Consider the following 19,385-nt stretch of genomic DNA (forward strand, 5'->3'; position numbering starts at 1 on the left):
GGCGCGGGAGTGGAGCAGCCGCCGCGGGACCGACAGACCGAGCCTCGCCGGTGCACCTGCCCGCAGCGCCCGCGGAGCGGCCCGAGCGCGACCATCTCCCGGAGCGGCGGCTGAGGCGGCGGGGAGCGGGCGCGGCAGGCGGGACGCGGTGTTGAGGTAAGCGCGGCGGCCGCGGCCCCAGCCCAGACCCCCGGCCCCGACCCCCACCCCCGCCCCTCCCCCGCCCCTCCCCATCGCCCCCCAGTCGCCCGCCCGGGCCGCCCCGCCCCCACCCTCCCTCCCCGCCCCCACCCGGCCTCCGGGTCGCGTCTTCCTGCCCCGCCCGGGTGGGGTCCGCGGGGCGGGGGCGGGGGCGGCGGGGACCCCGCGGCCGTTTGCCGGCACCGAGACCGAAGTCCCGGGCTTCGGCCTGGATTGGGGCTCCGGGGTCTGGAGTCCAGGTCCGGGGCTCTGGTCTGGGGTACCGGGTGCAGGCCTGCTGTCCGGGTCCTGGGATCCGCGGTGGGGGCGGGGCCGGAGGCTCCGGGGTTTGGGGTCCGGGTCTGGCGCCCCGCGTCTGGGAGGTGGCCCGGTGGAGGGGCGCAGGGCGGGACAGGGAACAAAGGCGGCCGCGGCCCTGCCCCGCGGCGGGCGGTGGGCGCCGTCCTTGGCCGCGGGAGGACGAGCTGCGGGAAAAGCGGCCTTTCGGCTGCTCGCGGGGAGTCTGGCGTCGCCGCGGCGGAGAAATGAGGAAGCGGCGCCGAGGGCGCGCGGGGCGGACAAAGCGCCTGGCGAGCGCGAGCCCCGGCCCCGCGGTCGCCGCCGGGCCCGAGTGGGGCCGCCCAAAGCCCCGGTGCGGATTCGCAGCCTGCGGGCGGTGGCCGGGCTCCCGCGCCCCGCGCTGAATGAATGGCCCCCGGCGGGCCCGGCAAGATGGCGCGTCCGCCGCGCGGCCTTTGTCAGCCGCCGCCCGCGCCGCGGGGCTCCGGGGGCGCCGCCCGGGGGCGGGGGCGCGGCGGGGGGCGGCGGGCGAGGGTCGGGGTCGCCCTCGGCCCCGGCCGGGTGGAGGGTGCTGGAAATTCCACCCAGGGATCGCTGAGCCATCGGACTTTGGAAAATCCTCCTGTATTTTTCCTTGCGAGTTGATGCTTGACTCAAGTGGTGTTTAAACGTCTCTCAAGTCCTTTAAAATACCTCGTTGGCTTACCCAAGTAGGCTTATCTACTTAATTCCTAACCTTTTTAGTTAGGATTGTGAGACTCACTGACTGAAGGAGAACAGCGATGTAGGGGTGTTTATTTTGGGAAAGGAAGTTGGTGGACATTTACAGTTAAAGAGTACGTTACTGAGTTTGTGCATAAATGATGTAAAAGTCGTTATCTGTAGTTCTGGTTTGGGGAGTATTAGAGCCCCCCCTTTTTTTTTTTGTATTTTCATTGTGTTATCTGCTTGGTAACACAGTGATCTCCAATAACGTTTAATGATTAAGCAGTTGCTTATGAGATTATTAAGAAAATATGTAGATATTTTTCATAGTTAGCAAATAAGTGGAAGTATTAGGTTTGTGAGAAGTTCCCTTCCCTTCAGCCCCAGATACTGGATAAGGTCTAAAATCCATTGTTATCTTTAAGATTCCTACCTGAGTTCTTTGTTTTCTAATTTGGAGCTGTAGTCTTTTGCGGGTGGAGGGGGTTCGTATTTCAAAGAAAGATTTCAGTTTGCCTTCTACTAAGATAGATAGGGCCTGTTCTGGATTCTTCCGGAAGGTACATATTGCAAAAAGAAAACGAACAGGCAGTTCCTTTTTTGCTTCCTTACTAATATGGGTGTGTGGCTGGGGATAGGGCTGGTGCCACGAACATGGAAACAGGTCTTAGAACCTCCAGACGGCAGAACTGGGTGGTAGCTTTTGGCACGATTTAACTTTCTGACAGAGCTGTCAGAAATGGAGTGCAACTGGCAGGGTCAGAGGCCGACCTGGCAGGATCCCGTCGGGGAAGATTTCCGGCTGCTGTAAGCCTGGACTGCAGGGCCTCTCTCTTCCCGAGACTCCCTCTGTTACACGCGTCTGTTTTCACAGGCATTGTAAGTGCTGCAGTGTTTTCTTAGAAGGTGAGAGTTGAGGAAAGCGAAGTTAAGTTTTATGTTTGTGCCTGTGGCTCGCTCCCAGTTCTCCCTGCTTGGGGAGCCAGTGTTAGGGCTGCCTCTCATCTTCTGTGGAAATGGTCAAGAGTGTGCTTATAGAGAATATTGTTCAACTATACAGTTTTGATTCAGAGTTGACACTTTCTTAAATGAACATGCCCATCAGACAAGAGTATTCCTTTTGTATAATATCTGAGTTTACGACAGAGCTGTATTTATGTCATCAGGCATGTACTAAGCAGAATGTTCTTTAATGATACCTTAATAAAGATTTCTCTTTGTTTGATGTCTTGAGTTACTTCTGTTTCGGGGGAGTTGAAGTAAATTTCCTCAGATTTCATTTTAATCTCAGAAGAGATTTGAAAGGCTGCCAAAAGGCTGTCAAATCTTTTCCATGCTTAGTGGCTTTGATTTCAGAGCTTAGAACACCTAGGTCTTATATTGACCGCATGAGAAGTGCACAGATTTTATGAGGAGTTAATTTATTTCTCAAAGTTTTGTTTCTGTTACCTTTTATTTTGCTAAAATTTTCTGTGTCTGGTATCCTTTAGTTTGATTGGAAAAGTTGTATTTCTACAATTAGCTTTGAGAAGGGTCTTCAGGACAGCTGTAGACTTACCTACCATCAGTTGCCTTTTTAGCCAGTACTTTAATAAATAACATTTTACTGCAGACGTGCAGTATTGGCATCAATTATAGTTTCTTCATTGGATTGCTGTTTTCTCTACCCAAAAGATTTGGCTCATGTTGGCTTCTAAATGGGATTAAGTTCTTACTGTCTATAGAGACTTTGGCTTTGGCATTAGTGGATTGGTAATAGATATTCTCAATTTTGTTATCTGGGCTTGACCATATGGCATGCCATATTATTTTAAAAGCCTTATTTAGGATGAGTCTGATAAGGCATTGAACAAAAAGTTTTAGAATTTTTTAACCCTGGTATAAATTCTGATCTCTCAGGTTTGCATTTCTAGATAAGAGTGGTTGGAGAATTTATGAAGCAGGCAGTTCAGTTGAGTGTTTGGTTTAGTGAACATAGAATGAGGGGATAAAAACAAATTTAAACTGAGATCAGAGAAATAATTTATAAAACTGAATGTGTAACATTACTGGAAGGAAGAAACAGTCCAAATTTTTGTGGAGAGTGTGGCTGTGTATTGAGTAATGCAACATTACACTGACTCTTCTGGAAAATGGAGAGTCCCACTTCTTTTTAGAGCTGTGAGTTTTGTTCCACAACTCTCATTTAAGAAAAACAGGCAGTCTATAGACACTTGAATTGATCGGTGGATTAGAGGAATGCTAAAAGCTTTTGAAACCTTTTAACCCTCTTGTTCTTTTGCAGTGCCTACCATTAGGTGCCACAGTAATTGATGGAAATTCCTGCTGTCTTCCAATGATAGAAAAGCTTCCCATTTTATAGCACAATATTGCTTTTTTTGAGAGACTTGGGTATTCCCTTATTTGATTTACTAAGTTAAAATTCTGGGGAAAAAAGCCATTTTTAAAAAGTTAATGATTAAAAGACCAAGTCAAGACTATCAAAAGTAATAATTCTGAAGAGATTATTCAGTTGCATCCATGTTGCCATTGATAAAAGGTTATGATTGAATAATTAGTTGCCCCAGGCACTTTTTTTTGGGGGGAGGGCGCTTGGGGGATCTGAGTTCCCTGATCAGGGATTGAATTTGGGCCCACGGCAGTGAAAGCAGAGTCCTAATCACTGGACTGCCAGGGAATTCCTGGTCCAGGCTTAATAATGTACTTTATCAAGGAGGGAAAGGCTATTTCTTTTAACTTGTGAGGACTAGACTACTAAGGGGATTGAATGCATTCTTGTTTACTTGTGGGTAATTGTGTCTTTTTTTTTTTTTTTTTTTTTTTTTGTGCGGTACGCGGGCCTCCCTCTGCTGCGGCCTCTCCCGTTGCGGAGCACAGGCTCCGGACGCGCAGGCTCAGCGGCCATGGCTCACGGGCCCGGCCGCTCCGCGGCATGTGGGATCTTCCCTTGTGGGTAATTGTGTCTTTATACGTGTCTGCGTGTCTTCTGACTTAGTCCTGTGGCAATTGTAAAATATATTCCCCATGCGGATTACAAGTTCTCTTGACTACCTCCAAGTGTTGGAGTTGGTAAAGCTTTAAAAAATTCTGGACACTTTCTAATTAGACATGAGAGTGTTAAAGCTTCTACAGCAGGTTTCCAAAAAAAAAATTGTCCTAGGAACTTTAAGATAATTACTGAATTGCTGGGAGGGAAAGAAATTCACTCTTTTCTTAAAGGACTGAGACTGCTTGAGTTAGAACCCAGTTGTGTAACTGAACTTGCTGGTGTGGATGTGGGTTTGACTTCTCTGTCTGTTTCCGCATGTGTAAAACAGGCACACTAGAACCTCCTTCCTAGGGTGGTTGTGAGGATTGAGTGAGTTAGCATACGTGTGAAACACTTGGAACACTGCCTGGCCGCAGTGCTCTGTTAGAGGATCACCGTTTCTATTGGTTATGGCCTTGCTTTGTAACAGTTTTGTTTTGTTTGTTTGTTTTTTTTTTTTTGGCACGCGCGGCATGAAGGATCTTAATTCCCTGACCAGGGATTGAAAACGCTCTCCAAGGAGTCTTAACCACTGGACCGCCAGGGAAGTCCCTGTGATAGTCTTTTAAACTATGATAATGGTATTATAGAGAATTTAGGAAGATTCTTGACCACTGTGCACCACCAGGGAAGCCCCCATCACTTTAACTTACTACCTTACTTTCTCCCAAGTCATCTCTGACATTCTTTCTTTTCTCAAAAAGCTTTTTTTTTTTTTTTTTTTTAATTAAAATATAGTTGAGGGCTTCCCTGGTGCACAGTGGTTAAGAATCTTCCTGCTAATGCAGGGAACATAGGTTTGAGCCCTGGTCTGGGAAGATCCCACATGCTGTGGAGCAACTAAACCCGTGTGCCACAACTACTGAGCCTGCGCTCTAGAGCCCGCGAGCCACAACTGTTGAGCTCAGCCACAACTACTGAAGCCCGCGCGCCTAGAGGCAACTAAACCCGTGTGCCACAACTACTGAGCCTGCGCTCTAGAGCCCGCGAGCCACAACTGTTGAGCTCAGCCACAACTACTGAAGCCCGCGCGCCTAGAGCAGAGCCTATGCTCCACAACAAGAGAAGCTACCACAATGAGAAGCCCGCGCACTGCAAAGAAGAGTAGCCCCCGCTCGCCGCAACTAGAGAAAGCCCACATGCAGCAATGAAGACCCAACGCAGCCAAAAACAAATAAAAATAAAATAAATTTGTAAAAAAATACAGTTGATGTGCAGTAATATGTTAATCTCAGGTGTACTACATAGGTCTTTGACATTTGCATACGTTATGAAATGATCACCATGGTAAGTCTAGTAATTCTCTGTCCCCATTCAAAGTTATTATAATATTATTGACCATATTTCTTTCTTTCTTTTTTTTTATTTTTCCCCTGGCCACGCCACGAGGCTTGCGGGATCTTAGTTCCCTGACCACGGATCGAAACTGGTCCCCCTGCAGTGGAAGCATGGAGTCTTAACCGCTGGACCATCAGGGAATTCCCCCTATTGACCATATTTCTTATGCTGTGTGTTATATCCCTGTGACTTATTTATTTATTTATCTTATTTTTAAAATAAATTTATTTATTTATTTTTGGCTGCATTGGGTGTTTGCTGCGCGGGCTTTCTCTCTAGTTGGGGCAAGCGGGGGCTGCTCTTCGTTGCGGTGCGCAGGCTTCTCATTGCGGTGGCTTCTTTTGTGGCAGAGCATGGGCTCTAGGCGCGTAGGCCTCAGTAGTTGTGGCACGTGGCTTCAGTAGTTGTGGTGCGTGGGTTTAGTTGCTCTGCGGCATGTGGGACCTTCCCGGACCGGGGATCAAACTGGCGACCCCTGCATTGGCAGGCGGATTCTTAACCACTGCGCCACCAGGGAAGTCCCCTTATTTATTATATAACGAGGTTTGTACCTCTTAATCCTCTTCACCTGTTTTGTCCTCCTGCCCCTTTCTGGCTACCACCAGATCTCTTTGAATCTCATGAATAGGTATGAGTCTGTTGTCATTTTGTTCAAAAGGCTTTACCTTTATAGGACAGTTTTGATCCTATAATTCATTTTGAAACTGGTAAAATAATTGTTTATTTTTTAAAGCTCTCACTTCCACCTCCCTTTATGATGCTGAATTATTTTGGATTTCACAAAACATTCTTTGGCATTCCTTAATTTGCCAGCTAGTGACAATGAAATATTTTTCATGTATTCTCAAAAGTATTATAACTGGAAGTTTGTTTAACAAATGCTCATTCAGCATCTTCTCTGCTAGGTGCGGAGTCTATGAGTTATAGAATGGGTGTGGCCCAGGACCTTATGTTATAGTTTAACAGGGAGGCTGACAAGCAGTTTATGTACAAAGGTGAAAAACAAGGGTGGTGGATCACAGGGGCAGCTAACCTAGAGTTTAGTGATGGCTTCCTAGGGAAAATTTTTTTTTTTTGTTTTGAGGGGGGGGTGTCTTACATTCCTTTTATTATATGTATGCAGATCTGTTTTATGTACAATACTTGGTTCTGTCAAGTAATCTTACCAAGGTATTCTACTGGTAATCTTCCTCAAAATGGATTCAGGATAATTAGGTAATTGTGCACTTCATGACTACCCAAAGATCGAGGGACTTCACTATTGATTTCAGTTTTGGGGCCACACACAGAGTTCGAAATAGACTTGGACTGGGTTAAGGCAATAAACGTGAGCTGAAAGAAAACACAGGATTCAGAACAATTAATTAGACTGTGTATTTTGCTTGCATTAGAGTCACAATGTGAATAGCATACGTTGTGCAGATCTCATAAGCTCTTTTGTTTCAGTGCAAGGGCTTCTGAACACCTCTGTGTGCGTGACTGCTGGTGGCGGGGGAGGGAGGGAAGCAGCCTGTGTGACCTGTGGGAGCCTTCCCCGAGGGCTCATTTCTTCTCAGCCTCTCCTTTCTTGGGTTCTTGTTTCAGTTTGTAATCAGTCAGGGTGACCTTGATGGCATCTTTGGCTATCATGGAGCAGTACAGTTTCACAGGACGAAGGCAGAGCTCCTTGGTGATATCGGTGTTTTTTGTTTGTTTAAATGATTAAAAATTTTTTTTAATATTATTTACTTATTTGGCTGCACTGGGTCTTAGTTGCGACATGTGGTATCTAGTTCCCTGACCAGGGATCAGACCCAGGCTCCCTGCGTTGGGATTGCGGAGTCCTAGCTGCTGGACCCCCAGGGAAGCCCCCGTTTGTTTGTTTTTTTTAAATATAAATTTATTTATTTTTAATTTATTTAATTTTGGCTGTGTTGGTTCTTCGTTGCTGCGCGCGGGCTTTCTCTAGTTGCGGCGAGCCCCCGGGGGCTACTCTTCGTTGCGGTGCGCGGGCTTCTCGTTGCGGTGCCTTCTCTCGTTGTGGAGCACGGGCTCTAGGCGCATGGGCTTCAGTAGTTGTGGCACGCGGGCTCAGTAGTTGTGGCTCACTGGCTCAGTAGTTGTGGCTCACGGGCTCTAGAGCGCAGGCTCGGTAGTTGTGGTGCACGGGGTTAGTTGCTCCACGGCATGTGGGATCTTCCCGGACAAGGGCTCGAACCTGTGTCCCCTGCATTGGCAGGCGGATTCTCAACCGCTGCACCACCAGGGCGGGGGCTGCTCTTCGTTGCGGTGCGCAGGCTTCTCATTGCGGTGGCTTCTTTTGTGGCAGAGCATGGGCTCTAGGCGCGTAGGCCTCAGTAGTTGTGGCACGTGGCTTCAGTAGTTGTGGTGCGTGGGTTTAGTTGCTCTGCGGCATGTGGGACCTTCCCGGACCGGGGATCAAACTGGCGACCCCTGCATTGGCAGGCAGATTCTTAACCACTGCGCCACCAGGGAAGTCCCCTTATTTATTATATAACGAGGTTTGTACCTCTTAATCCTCTTCACCTGTTTTGTCCTCCTGCCCCTTTCTGGCTACCACCAGATCTCTTTGAATCTCATGAATAGGTATGAGTCTGTTGTCATTTTGTTCAAAAGGCTTTACCTTTATAGGACAGTTTTGATCCTATAATTCATTTTGAAACTGGTAAAATAATTGTTTATTTTTTAAAGCTCTCACTTCCACCTCCCTTTATGATGCTGAATTATTTTGGATTTCACAAAACATTCTTTGGCATTCCTTAATTTGCCAGCTAGTGACAATGAAATATTTTTCATGTATTCTCAAAAGTATTATAACTGGAAGTTTGTTTAACAAATGCTCATTCAGCATCTTCTCTGCTAGGTGCGGAGTCTATGAGTTATAGAATGGGTGTGGCCCAGGACCTTATGTTATAGTTTAACAGGGAGGCTGACAAGCAGTTTATGTACAAAGGTGAAAAACAAGGGTGGTGGATCACAGGGGCAGCTAACCTAGAGTTTAGTGATGGCTTCCTAGGGAAAATTTTTTTGTTTTGTTTTGGGGGGGGGTGTCTTACATTCCTTTTATTATATGTATGCAGATCTGTTTTATGTACAATACTTGGTTCTGTCAAGTAATCTTACCAAGGTATTCTACTGGTAATCTTCCTCAAAATGGATTCAGGATAATTAGGTAATTGTGCACTTCATGACTACCCAAAGATCGAGGGACTTCACTATTGATTTCAGTTTTGGGGCCACACACAGAGTTCGAAATAGACTTGGACTGGGTTAAGGCAATAAACGTGAGCTGAAAGAAAACACAGGATTCAGAACAATTAATTAGACTGTGTATTTTGCTTGCATTAGAGTCACAATGTGAATAGCATACGTTGTGCAGATCTCATAAGCTCTTTTGTTTCAGTGCAAGGGCTTCTGAACACCTCTGTGTGCGTGACTGCTGGTGGCGGGGGAGGGAGGGAAGCAGCCTGTGTGACCTGTGGGAGCCTTCCCCGAGGGCTCATTTCTTCTCAGCCTCTCCTTTCTTGGGTTCTTGTTTCAGTTTGTAATCAGTCAGGGTGACCTTGATGGCATCTTTGGCTATCATGGAGCAGTACAGTTTCACAGGACGAAGGCAGAGCTCCTTGGTGATATCGGTGTTTTTTGTTTGTTTAAATGATTAAAAATTTTTTTTAATATTATTTACTTATTTGGCTGCACTGGGTCTTAGTTGCGACATGTGGTATCTAGTTCCCTGACCAGGGATCAGACCCAGGCTCCCTGCGTTGGGATTGCGGAGTCCTAGCTGCTGGACCCCCAGGGAAGCCCCCGTTTGTTTGTTTTTTTTAAATATAAATTTATTTATTTTTAATTTATTTAATTTTGGCTGTGTTGGTTCTTCGTTGCTGCGCGCGGGCTTTCTCTAGTTGCGGCGAGCCCCCGGGGGCTACTCTTCGTTGCGGTGCGCGGGCTTCTCGTTGCGGTGCCTTCTCTCGTTGTGGAGCACGGGCTCTAGGCGCATGGGCTTCAGTAGTTGTGGCACGCGGGCTCAGTAGTTGTGGCTCACTGGCTCAGTAGTTGTGGCTCACGGGCTCTAGAGCGCAGGCTCGGTAGTTGTGGTGCACGGGGTTAGTTGCTCCACGGCATGTGGGATCTTCCCGGACAAGGGCTCGAACCTGTGTCCCCTGCATTGGCAGGCGGATTCTCAACCGCTGCACCACCAGGGAAGCCCTGCCCCCTGTGTTTTTGATGGTTGTGGCTTCCTCCACTGTCTTCCCCTTTACGCACTTGCTGGCTGACGAGCTCGAGGCAATGGCAGAACCACAGCCAAATGTTTTAAACCTGCCCTTGACCATCTTCCTCTTTTCATCCACTTGAATCTGTAATTTCATTACATCACTGCATGCTGGAGCCCCACCAATCTGGTTTCAACATTTTTAGATGTTTTGTCAAGGAACCCCACTTTTGGGGGGTTTTCATAATGATCAGCAACCTTCTTGTGATAGAGCCAAGCCGGAGCTGGCGGGCGAGTGGGCAGGCGCGGGGCTGGAGCAGCAGGGCCGCCACTGTCTTGCAGGCTTGCTGGAAAATGTTTAAGTTGAGACTGAAAGGGTTCTTCAGTTGGAGGCTGCCTGGTTTGTGGAGGGGAAGGAAAGAGTGTTCCAGGCTGAGGAGATGGTTGTATATGTTTTTCATGCAACCAGTTGGCTTCCTTCACCCATTGTCTCTAGGCTGTATAACAGTGTAGTGCAAGATAGGTGCTCAGTAATTATTTATCGAATGAAAGAGAGCATGAGTTGTCTAGGGACAGAAGTTCCAAAGGGCTGGAGAGTGGTGAGAAATGGACACTGAGAGGTCAGAGCCTTGGTAAAGAATTTGCACATTTACGTCGAAGGCTCTAGGAAGCCCTCAAAGGTAAGGAGATGTACCTGATCAGGAGCATCACTTGGTCTTGAACTTGGAGCGTGCTCAGAGGAAGGAGGAAGACGGGTCAGATTCCAGATGGGATGCTGTCGAGAGGAAGGGGGTCTGGGCCAGGGTAGAAAAGCTGGTAACTGGTGACCGATATGCTTAGGTGACTGTGTGGAAGGTCAGAAGGGAGTGAGCGAGTACAGGTTTCTCTCCTGGAAGTCTGGGTGGCTGTTTTGCATTTACTGAAATGAGCAGTGGTTTGATGGGAAGACAGTGAGTGAGTCTTTGCACCTTGGGTTTGAGGACCCCAGGAGGCGTTCCCACATTCTGCATTAGAACACACCACCAGCCTTTACACTTTCTACTCCTTGCAAAGCTCTTCTCCTGGAGGTCTGTTTGGACCATCCACTCCTTTCATTCAGGTCTTTGTTCTGATATCCCCTCCTTAGAGGGTGTTCTCTGCTCTCATTAATCTCTGTCTTCCCTTGCTTGCTCTGTCTCCCTAGCCTCTATGTTGAAGGGCTCGAACCTGTGTCCCCTGCATTGGCAGGCGGATTCTCAACCGCTGCACCACCAGGGAAGCCCTGCCCCCTGTGTTTTTGATGGTTGTGGCTTCCTCCACTGTCTTCCCCTTTACGCACTTGCTGGCTGACGAGCTCGAGGCAATGGCAGAACCACAGCCAAATGTTTTAAACCTGCCCTTGACCATCTTCCTCTTTTCATCCACTTGAATCTGTAATTTCATTACATCACTGCATGCTGGAGCCCCACCAATCTGGTTTCAACATTTTTAGATGTTTTGTCAAGGAACCCCACTTTTGGGGGGTTTTCATAATGATCAGCAACCTTCTTGTGATAGAGCCAAGCCGGAGCTGGCGGGCGAGTGGGCAGGCGCGGGGCTGGAGCAGCAGGGCCGCCACTGTCTTGCAGGCTTGCTGGAAAATGTTTAAGTTGAGACTGAAAGGGTTCTTCAGTTGGAGGCTGCCTGGTTTGTGGAGGGGAAGGAAAGAGTGTTCCAGGCTGAGGAGATGGTTGTATATGTTTTTCATGCAACCAGTTGGCTTCCTTCACCCATTGTCTCTAGGCTGTATAACAGTGTAGTGCAAGATAGGTGCTCAGTAATTATTTATCGAATGAAAGAGAGCATGAGTTGTCTAGGGACAGAAGTTCCAAAGGGCTGGAGAGTGGTGAGAAATGGACACTGAGAGGTCAGAGCCTTGGTAAAGAATTTGCACATTTACGTCGAAGGCTCTAGGAAGCCCTCAAAGGTAAGGAGATGTACCTGATCAGGAGCATCACTTGGTCTTGAACTTGGAGCGTGCTCAGAGGAAGGAGGAAGACGGGTCAGATTCCAGATGGGATGCTGTCGAGAGGAAGGGGGTCTGGGCCAGGGTAGAAAAGCTGGTAACTGGTGACCGATATGCTTAGGTGACTGTGTGGAAGGTCAGAAGGGAGTGAGCGAGTACAGGTTTCTCTCCTGGAAGTCTGGGTGGCTGTTTTGCATTTACTGAAATGAGCAGTGGTTTGATGGGAAGACAGTGAGTGAGTCTTTGCACCTTGGGTTTGAGGACCCCAGGAGGCGTTCCCACATTCTGCATTAGAACACACCACCAGCCTTTACACTTTCTACTCCTTGCAAAGCTCTTCTCCTGGAGGTCTGTTTGGACCATCCACTCCTTTCATTCAGGTCTTTGTTCTGATATCCCCTCCTTAGAGGGTGTTCTCTGCTCTCATTAATCTCTGTCTTCCCTTGCTTGCTCTGTCTCCCTAGCCTCTATGTTGATCTACCCACTAGTTCTAAGCTCCATGAAGACAGGCACTTTGGTTCACTACAGTATTACCAGTCTCTGAAACACTCTGAAGTGTTTGTCCAATTGTAGACTTTTGTACATGTGAATGTGGAGCTCTGGAGGAGTGGTCTGGATGAGTTATTAGTATTTAGATGGTGGTTGAAGTCTTGGGTTTCACCATCGCTTAGAGCAAGGGGTCTCGAGTACAGTCTGTAGACTCGGGCTCATTGGGTCCAGGCTGCTGTCATGATCATATTAAGATGTCGTTTGACTTTCACTGTGTTGACATTCCCACTGATGGTACGAAGCAGTGCTGGGTGACACTGCTGGTTCTGTAGCAGAAATCAAAGCCGTGGTACCAAGCCAGTTAGAGCGGTTATTGTAGTCATAGTATTCTTCACTGCTGTGAATTTGTGGTTTAAAAAAAAAAATCCAGTTTAATCTAATGCCCTTGTTGAAGCAATCAAAATTAATTTTGTTAAACTTCAACCCGAGTATCCATCTTTTTACTGGCCTGTGTGACGAAATGGGAAGTTGGCATAAAGCACTGATGCACCTTAACATGTGAGAGCGGTCTCCTGGACAAGCAGCTCTGCGATCGCTTGAGTTGAAAGAACAGCTGACAAAAAATGATGGCTGTTTAGACAGGGGAATTTGGCAGATATTTTCATAAAAACGAACGAAGTGAACCAGATACTTCAAGGAAAATAACTGACAGTATTGTTGGCAGTGATAAAATTTGAGCTTTCAAATGGAAATTTGAATTTTGGAAAACTTGATTCTGCTACCATGAGCTTGACAGCTTCCCAGTACTTAAAGACTTTTTTTTTTGCAAGATAGGAGGTGATGCTAACGAAATGTTTCTTTTTTTAATGTTATATAATAAAACGTGTCAACATTTGGAAGATCTGCTTAACTCAGTGAGCTGATATTTTCCAAATGGCCTGTGCTTGATGCTCCTAACTCACAGATGGGTAAAAGATCCATTCAAAGCACAAGAATGGAGTGAAGCCCCTGGTGTTTGATGTAACAGTATGAAAAGTTAATTGACATAGTTTCAGATTCCACATCAGAACTACCCTTTTTTAATATATAAGTTTATTTATCTTTGGCTGTGTTGGGTCTTCGTTGCTGTGCACGGGCTTTTCTCTGGTTGCGGCGAGCGGGGGCTACTCGTTGCAGTGCGCAGGCTTCTCATTGCGGTGGCTTCTCTTGCTGTGGAGCATGGGCTCTAGGCACGCGGGCTTCAGTAGTTGTGGCTCATGGGCTTAGTTGCTCTGTGGCATGTGCGATCTTCCCGGACCAGGACCTGAACCCGTATCCCCTGCATTGGCAGGAGGATAACCTCTGTGCCACCAGGGAAGCCCAGAACTACCCTTTAAGAAACTTACCACTTGTCAAGTTTTGATGTAGTATCAAAAAAGACTGTCTATATTTATTTGCAAAGGCTGTTACAGTACTCTCTTTTCTTTTTTATAAATTTATTTACTTATTTATTTGCTGCGTTGTGTCTTTGTTTCTGCGCACAGCCTTTCTCTAGTTGCTGAGCGGGGGCTACTCTTCGTTGTGGTGCGCGGGCTTCTCATTGCAGTGGCTTCTCTTTGTTTCGGAGCACGGGCTCTAGGTGTCCGGGCTCGGTAGTTGTGGCTCAAGGGCTTAATTTCTCCGCGGCATGTCGGATCTTCTGGAACCAGGGCTTGAACCCGTGTCCCCTGCACTGGTAGGTGGATTCTTAACCACTGCGCCACCAGGGAAGCCCTTCTCCTCCCTTTTCCAACTACATATCTGTGAGGCTGAATTTTCCTCATCTCCTTCAACCAAAACAAGATATTGTACCAGATTGAGTGCAGAAGCAGATGTGAGAATCCAGCTCTCTCTACTTGAGGCAGGCATTAAAGAGTTGTGCTAAAATGTATAATATTGCTGCTCTTCTCACTAAGTTATTTTTCTAGTTATTTTTTTTTAATTAAAAAAATATATATTTACTTATTTGGCTGTGCCAGGTTTTAGTTGTGGTATATGGGATCTTTGTTGCGGCTTGCAGGCTCTTAGTTGTGGCACTCTTAGTTGTGGAATGTGGGATCTAGTTCTCTGACCAGGGATTGAACCCAGGCCCCCTGCATTGGGAGCGCAGAGTCTTAGGCACTGGACCACCAGGGAAGTCCCTCTAGTTATTTTTTGTAAAAATATTATTTATGGTAATATGTAATAGGCTTATTAAACATTTTTTTAATGTCTCTGCTTTAATTTCTAGTGTAGTGAATATCCATTGATAGAACCCACATAAACAAAAGCCCTTGGGATCCTCAGTAATTAAGAGTGTAAGGGAAGCCTGAGACCAAGCCTCTGAGCAGCAGTGATTTGGAGAGCAGTGTGGTGGTTAAACTGGCGGGGACACGTCAAGGGCCTTAGCCCCAGGTGCCTGCAGGGACCAGAGAGGTCCTCTGCTGGTGACAAGTACCCTGTCCTGATGTGTCGTTATAGGTGTAGAACTGTGCCTTTTCCTGGGGAGAAGAACCACCCAGAGATTCTCTAAAGGTTGAAGACCCTTTGGTGTAGCTTGGGTGTTGAGGGATGGCAGAGGAAAAGCAGCTTATAGGAGTGTTCAGAAGTTGGGAGAACATCAGAGCAGTGTCAGTGCTTAAGAGAGTCTCTGAGAGGGAAGGGAATGGTCAAAGAGGCAGATTTGGTTGGGATTCAGCGATCAGGACTCCCCAGGGCCGATGAGTGGCAGTGGCTTGTGGGGAGGCTCTGAAGGAAAGGGGTGGAGAGGCACGTGGGATTGAGGGGGGGCTCTGTTCCGCCTTGATTTGTGTGTGTGTGTGTGTGTGTGTGTGTGTGTGTGTGTGTGTGTGTGTGGCCGTCCTGCACGGCATGTGGTTTCTTAGTTCCCCAACCAGGTTCGAACTTGTGCCCCCTGCAGTGGAAGTGCAGTCTTAACCGCTGGACCTCTAGGGAAGTCCCTGTTCTGCCTTTATTGTTAAAAATAAATTTTATTTATTTATTTATTTATGTCTGCGTTGGGTCTTCATTGCTGCGTGTGGGCTTTCTCTAGTTGCGGCGAGCGTGGGCTGCTCTTCGTTGCGGTGCTGCGGGCTTCTCATTGCGGTGGCTTCTCTTGTTGCAGAGCACGGGCTTCAATAGCTGTGGTTCGCGGGCTCTAGAGTGCAGGCTCGGTAGTTGTGGCACACGGGCTTAGTTGCTCCGCGGCATGTGGGATCTTCCTGGACCAGAGCTCGAACCCATGTCCCCTGCATTGGCAGGCGGATTCTTAACCACTGCATCACCAGGGAAGTCCCCTGCCTTGATTTTAGATGGGAGTAGCTTGAGCACTGTCAGGTGCTGAGAGGAAGGAGCACGTGTAAACAAGGGGAGGGAGAGTTTCAGTGAAATGCACATTCAAGGCTGAGCAGTACCAGCGGGCAACTGGTGATGGGGCAGTGATGAGAGATGCCTATCCCCCTCTGGTGAGAGGAACGGCTGTCTGATGGCGGGTGGAAAAGGTTGTGCTGAAAGAGAAATCAGGGCAGGGCCATAGAGATGGCTGATTTCATTTTAAAACGGTGGTGGAAACATCTGAACTCGAGAGCAAGGGGAGGTGAGGGGATGAAGCAGGCAGATACCTGGGCAAAGGGAGAAGCCCCGAGACAGTACTGGGCAAGGAACTGAAATAAGAGAGCTTGGGAAATTGAGGATGGCACAGAAGGACCGTGGCCCTTCCGTCCTCCACCTGCAGTTCTCTTGGCAGTAGATGAACTTGCATTTTGCAGATGACCCCAGTGCTGTTAGCTCGGCCTTGTTCGGTGCCTACTATGCTAGTTAGGCACCATGCTAAGAACTTGACGGTATTACTGTTTGATCGTCTAATCAGCTCTGAGCCAGGTCCTGTGAATAGCCCCATTTCATAGGTGGCTAAACCTATGGGGAGATTAGGTAATTGGCCAGAGTCACAGCCAGGAATCTGTGGAACCCATGTTTGAGCGTCAGTTGTTTGCCTCTAGAGCCCGTGCTCTTAATTATTACACCATGGACCATCTAGCTTGAGCTCGTCTCCCCTACTCTTTCATCTCAGAGGACTTCTGTGTCTGCATCTGCCTCCTTCATATATATATATAAATATATATATATATATTTTTTTTTTGGTGCGTCGTACGCGGGCCTCTCACTGTTGTGGCCTCTCCCGCTGCGGAGCACAGGCTTGCCTCTAGAGCCCGTGCTCTTAATTATTACACCATGGACCATCTAGCTTGAGCTCGTCTCCCCTACTCTTTCATCTCAGAGGACTTCTGTGTCTGCATCTGCCTCCTTCATATATATATATATAAATATATATATATATATTTTTTTTTTGGTGCGTGGTACGCGGGCCTCTCACTGTTGTGGCCTCTCCCGCTGCGGAGCACAGGCTCCAGACACGCAGGCTCAGCGGCCATGGCTCACGGGCCCAGCCTCTCCGTGGCACGTGGGATCCTCCAGGACCGGGGCACGAACCCTTGTCCCCTGCATTGGCAGGCGGACTCCCAACCACTGCGCCACCAGGGAAGCCCTCCTTCGTATATTATTAAAGGGAAGATTCTTCCACTTGAGAACATACTCACCAACAGTTTTATCTTTAGTTTCTTATTCAGGGGCTCCTATTCTGTCTTCAAACGTGACTAATAAGTCTTATATAACTTAATCTCCCAGTTAATCTTGGTATCTTTTTCAGCCACTACTCTTATTTTTCTCTGTTTAAAATTAAACTCCCTGGACAGGAGATCTGTCTTCACTGCCTCAGTTCCTCCATCTGTCCTGCCCTCATTTTTTTTTTTTAATATTTATTTATTTATTTTTGGCTGCATCGGTCTTAGCTGTGGCGTGTGGGCTCTTCGTTTTGGTGCGGGCTTAGTTGTCCCACGATGTGTGGGATCTCAGTTCCCCGACCAGGGATCGAACCTGCGTCCCCTGCATTGGAAGGTGGATTCTTAACTGCTGGACCACAGGGAAATCCCCCTGTCCTCATTCTTTGAGGGCCTTGTTCCTGTTCCCCCTAAGTTATCACTGATAATGTTTTCATAAAGATGTCCTTTTCAGTAAGTCCATTTTACTGTCCCCAGTTTTTATCTTTAACTTTTGTACTTTAATAATAAAAGTGTTTGTTTATTGTACACAAAAAAAAAAAAAAAAATGAAGGGGAGAGGACTTCTCTGGTGGTCCAGTGGTTAAGAATCCACCTTCCAGTGCAGGGGACGTGGGTTCGATCCCTGGTTGGAGAGCGAGGATCCCACATGCTGCGGGGCAGCTAAGCCTACGAGCTACAACTACTGAAGCCCATGCGCTCTAGGGCCCGCGTGCTGCAACTGCTGAGCCCGTGAGCCACACTTGCTGAGCCCATGTGCCACAACTACTGAAGCCCGCGTGCCTAGAACCCGTGGTCCGCAACAAGAGAAGCCACCACTCGCCGCAACTAGAGAAAGCCCGTGTGCAGCAACGAAGACCCAATGCAGCCAGAAATAAAAAACAAAAACAAAAATGAGGGGGAAAGTCTATAATTTACCTATCTGGAAATAACCTACATTATGTGGTTGTATTTTCATTTAGTTTTGTTGCTTATGCACATGTATTCAGAGATTCCTCCACCCCCCAGATTGGAGATCACACTGTATGTGTAGATTTTTAAATTCTACTTTTTCTACTTTGTTACACATTATGTTTACATCTTTGAAAACATGACTGGTAACTACATAACAGTTGATGGTGTTCCTTCCTCCATGGCTTCTCCGTGCCCATGTGCTGGACATCCTGGCTCTGCAGTCTGAGCGTTGAGGCTGTGAGCAAGTTGTGTAACTCCTCTCCCAGTTTTCCTGTCTCCTGGGCTGGTGGTGAGGATGAAACGAGATGGTGCAAATGGAACACTTACCCCCGTGCTTAGCGTGGCGCAAGCACTGACGTATTTGCTTCCGTTACCACCCCTGCCTGTGACCTTTGCCTCCTTTGCCTTCCTCCTTTCCTCACACGCTTCTCCAAGCCGACCCCTGCTCTTTATTTCTGTCTTTGTGGTTGCTGTCTCACTTAAGGTTTTCAGGGGTTCTTCTGTGTGGCTCTGAAATGTTACTCTTAGTTTCCTGGGGCTGCAGTAACAAATTACCACAAAAGGAGTGGCTAAAACAGCAGAAATTTATTCTCTCATAATTCTGGAGGCTGGAAGTCTGAAATCAAGGTTTTGACAGGGCAGCTCCCTCTGATGCCTCTTTCTGGCTTAGGGTAGTTGCTGGCAATCCGGTTTTTGCCTGTTTTATGTGGCCTTCTCTCTGTGTCTGTCTCTGCTCTTATAAGAACACCAGTCATTGGATGAGGGCCTAATCCATTGTGACCTCATTTTGAGTTAAAACTAATTATACCTGCAAAGACCTTTTTTCCAAATAAAGTCACATTTACAGGTTCCAGGTGGACAAGAATATTCGAGGGACACTTTTCAACCCACTACAGTTACCTAGAGCTTCCTCCTGGGCCCTGTTTTCCTTGCGTTCCTAGCTCCCTCTCTCCCATGTCTTTACCTGCCTTTCATGGCCGAGCTTGTAAAAAGAAGTCTCAGTTGCAGGTTGAAGAAAACAATAGAGAGAACTTAGGTAGAAAAGGTAAATGTCTTATTAGGATTCTGGATGTCTCACAGAACCAAAGTTCAGGAATAGAGCTGGGCTTTTTGGGTCAGCATGGGGTCAGAGGATGGAGAAAGCATTCAGGAGTCTCTGCCCGTCTCATTTCCATTCTCCTTGCAAAGTAAAAAAGCTCCCTGAAATGGTCATTTTTCTCTGTTTTCATCATATTTTGCCTCTTGGCATTGAACTCACTTGACCACCACTTCTTTGAAACACACTCTTCTCTTAGTTCCTGGTTCTCCTGCCGCTTTGTCCTTCTTCGTTTCCTTCCAAGGTTCCTCTTTTGCCTGCCCTGCCTGCCTTCAGTTGTCTGGTGTTTCTCCATCTTGAGTCCAGGACTCTCTCTGTTTTGGGCTCTCCTTAGGTGATCGTGGCTGTTCCCATCTGTTCTTGTCTGTTTTAAATGCTGTTTACTGATAGTCTTGAAGACTCTCAAATTTATATCTCTACTGCAGCCTTTCTGATCTCCAGACTCGTCTATCTTCATGTCCACCTGACATCTCCTTCCTTTTGCTG

The 19,385-nt window shown here is 47.5% G+C and overlaps 1 protein-coding gene across 3 annotated transcripts in view; it reads left to right on the plus strand.

The window, feature by feature from the left end:
- The window catches only part of GNB1 (G protein subunit beta 1), a 92,078-nt gene continuing 72,693 nt past the window's right edge, over positions 1 to 19,385 (plus strand). For 2 of the 3 annotated variants that reach the window (XM_024125488.3, XM_024125487.3), the window contains exon 1: positions 1 to 156. The gene's annotated coding sequence lies outside the window, so the exon portion shown is untranslated. The remainder of the gene's footprint in view (positions 157 to 19,385) is intronic. The other variant, XM_055083820.1, reaches the window with a different exon arrangement.

Source organism: Physeter macrocephalus, chromosome 3, assembly GCF_002837175.3.
Source record: "Physeter macrocephalus isolate SW-GA chromosome 3, ASM283717v5, whole genome shotgun sequence".
Taxonomy (NCBI): domain Eukaryota; kingdom Metazoa; phylum Chordata; class Mammalia; order Artiodactyla; family Physeteridae; genus Physeter; species Physeter macrocephalus.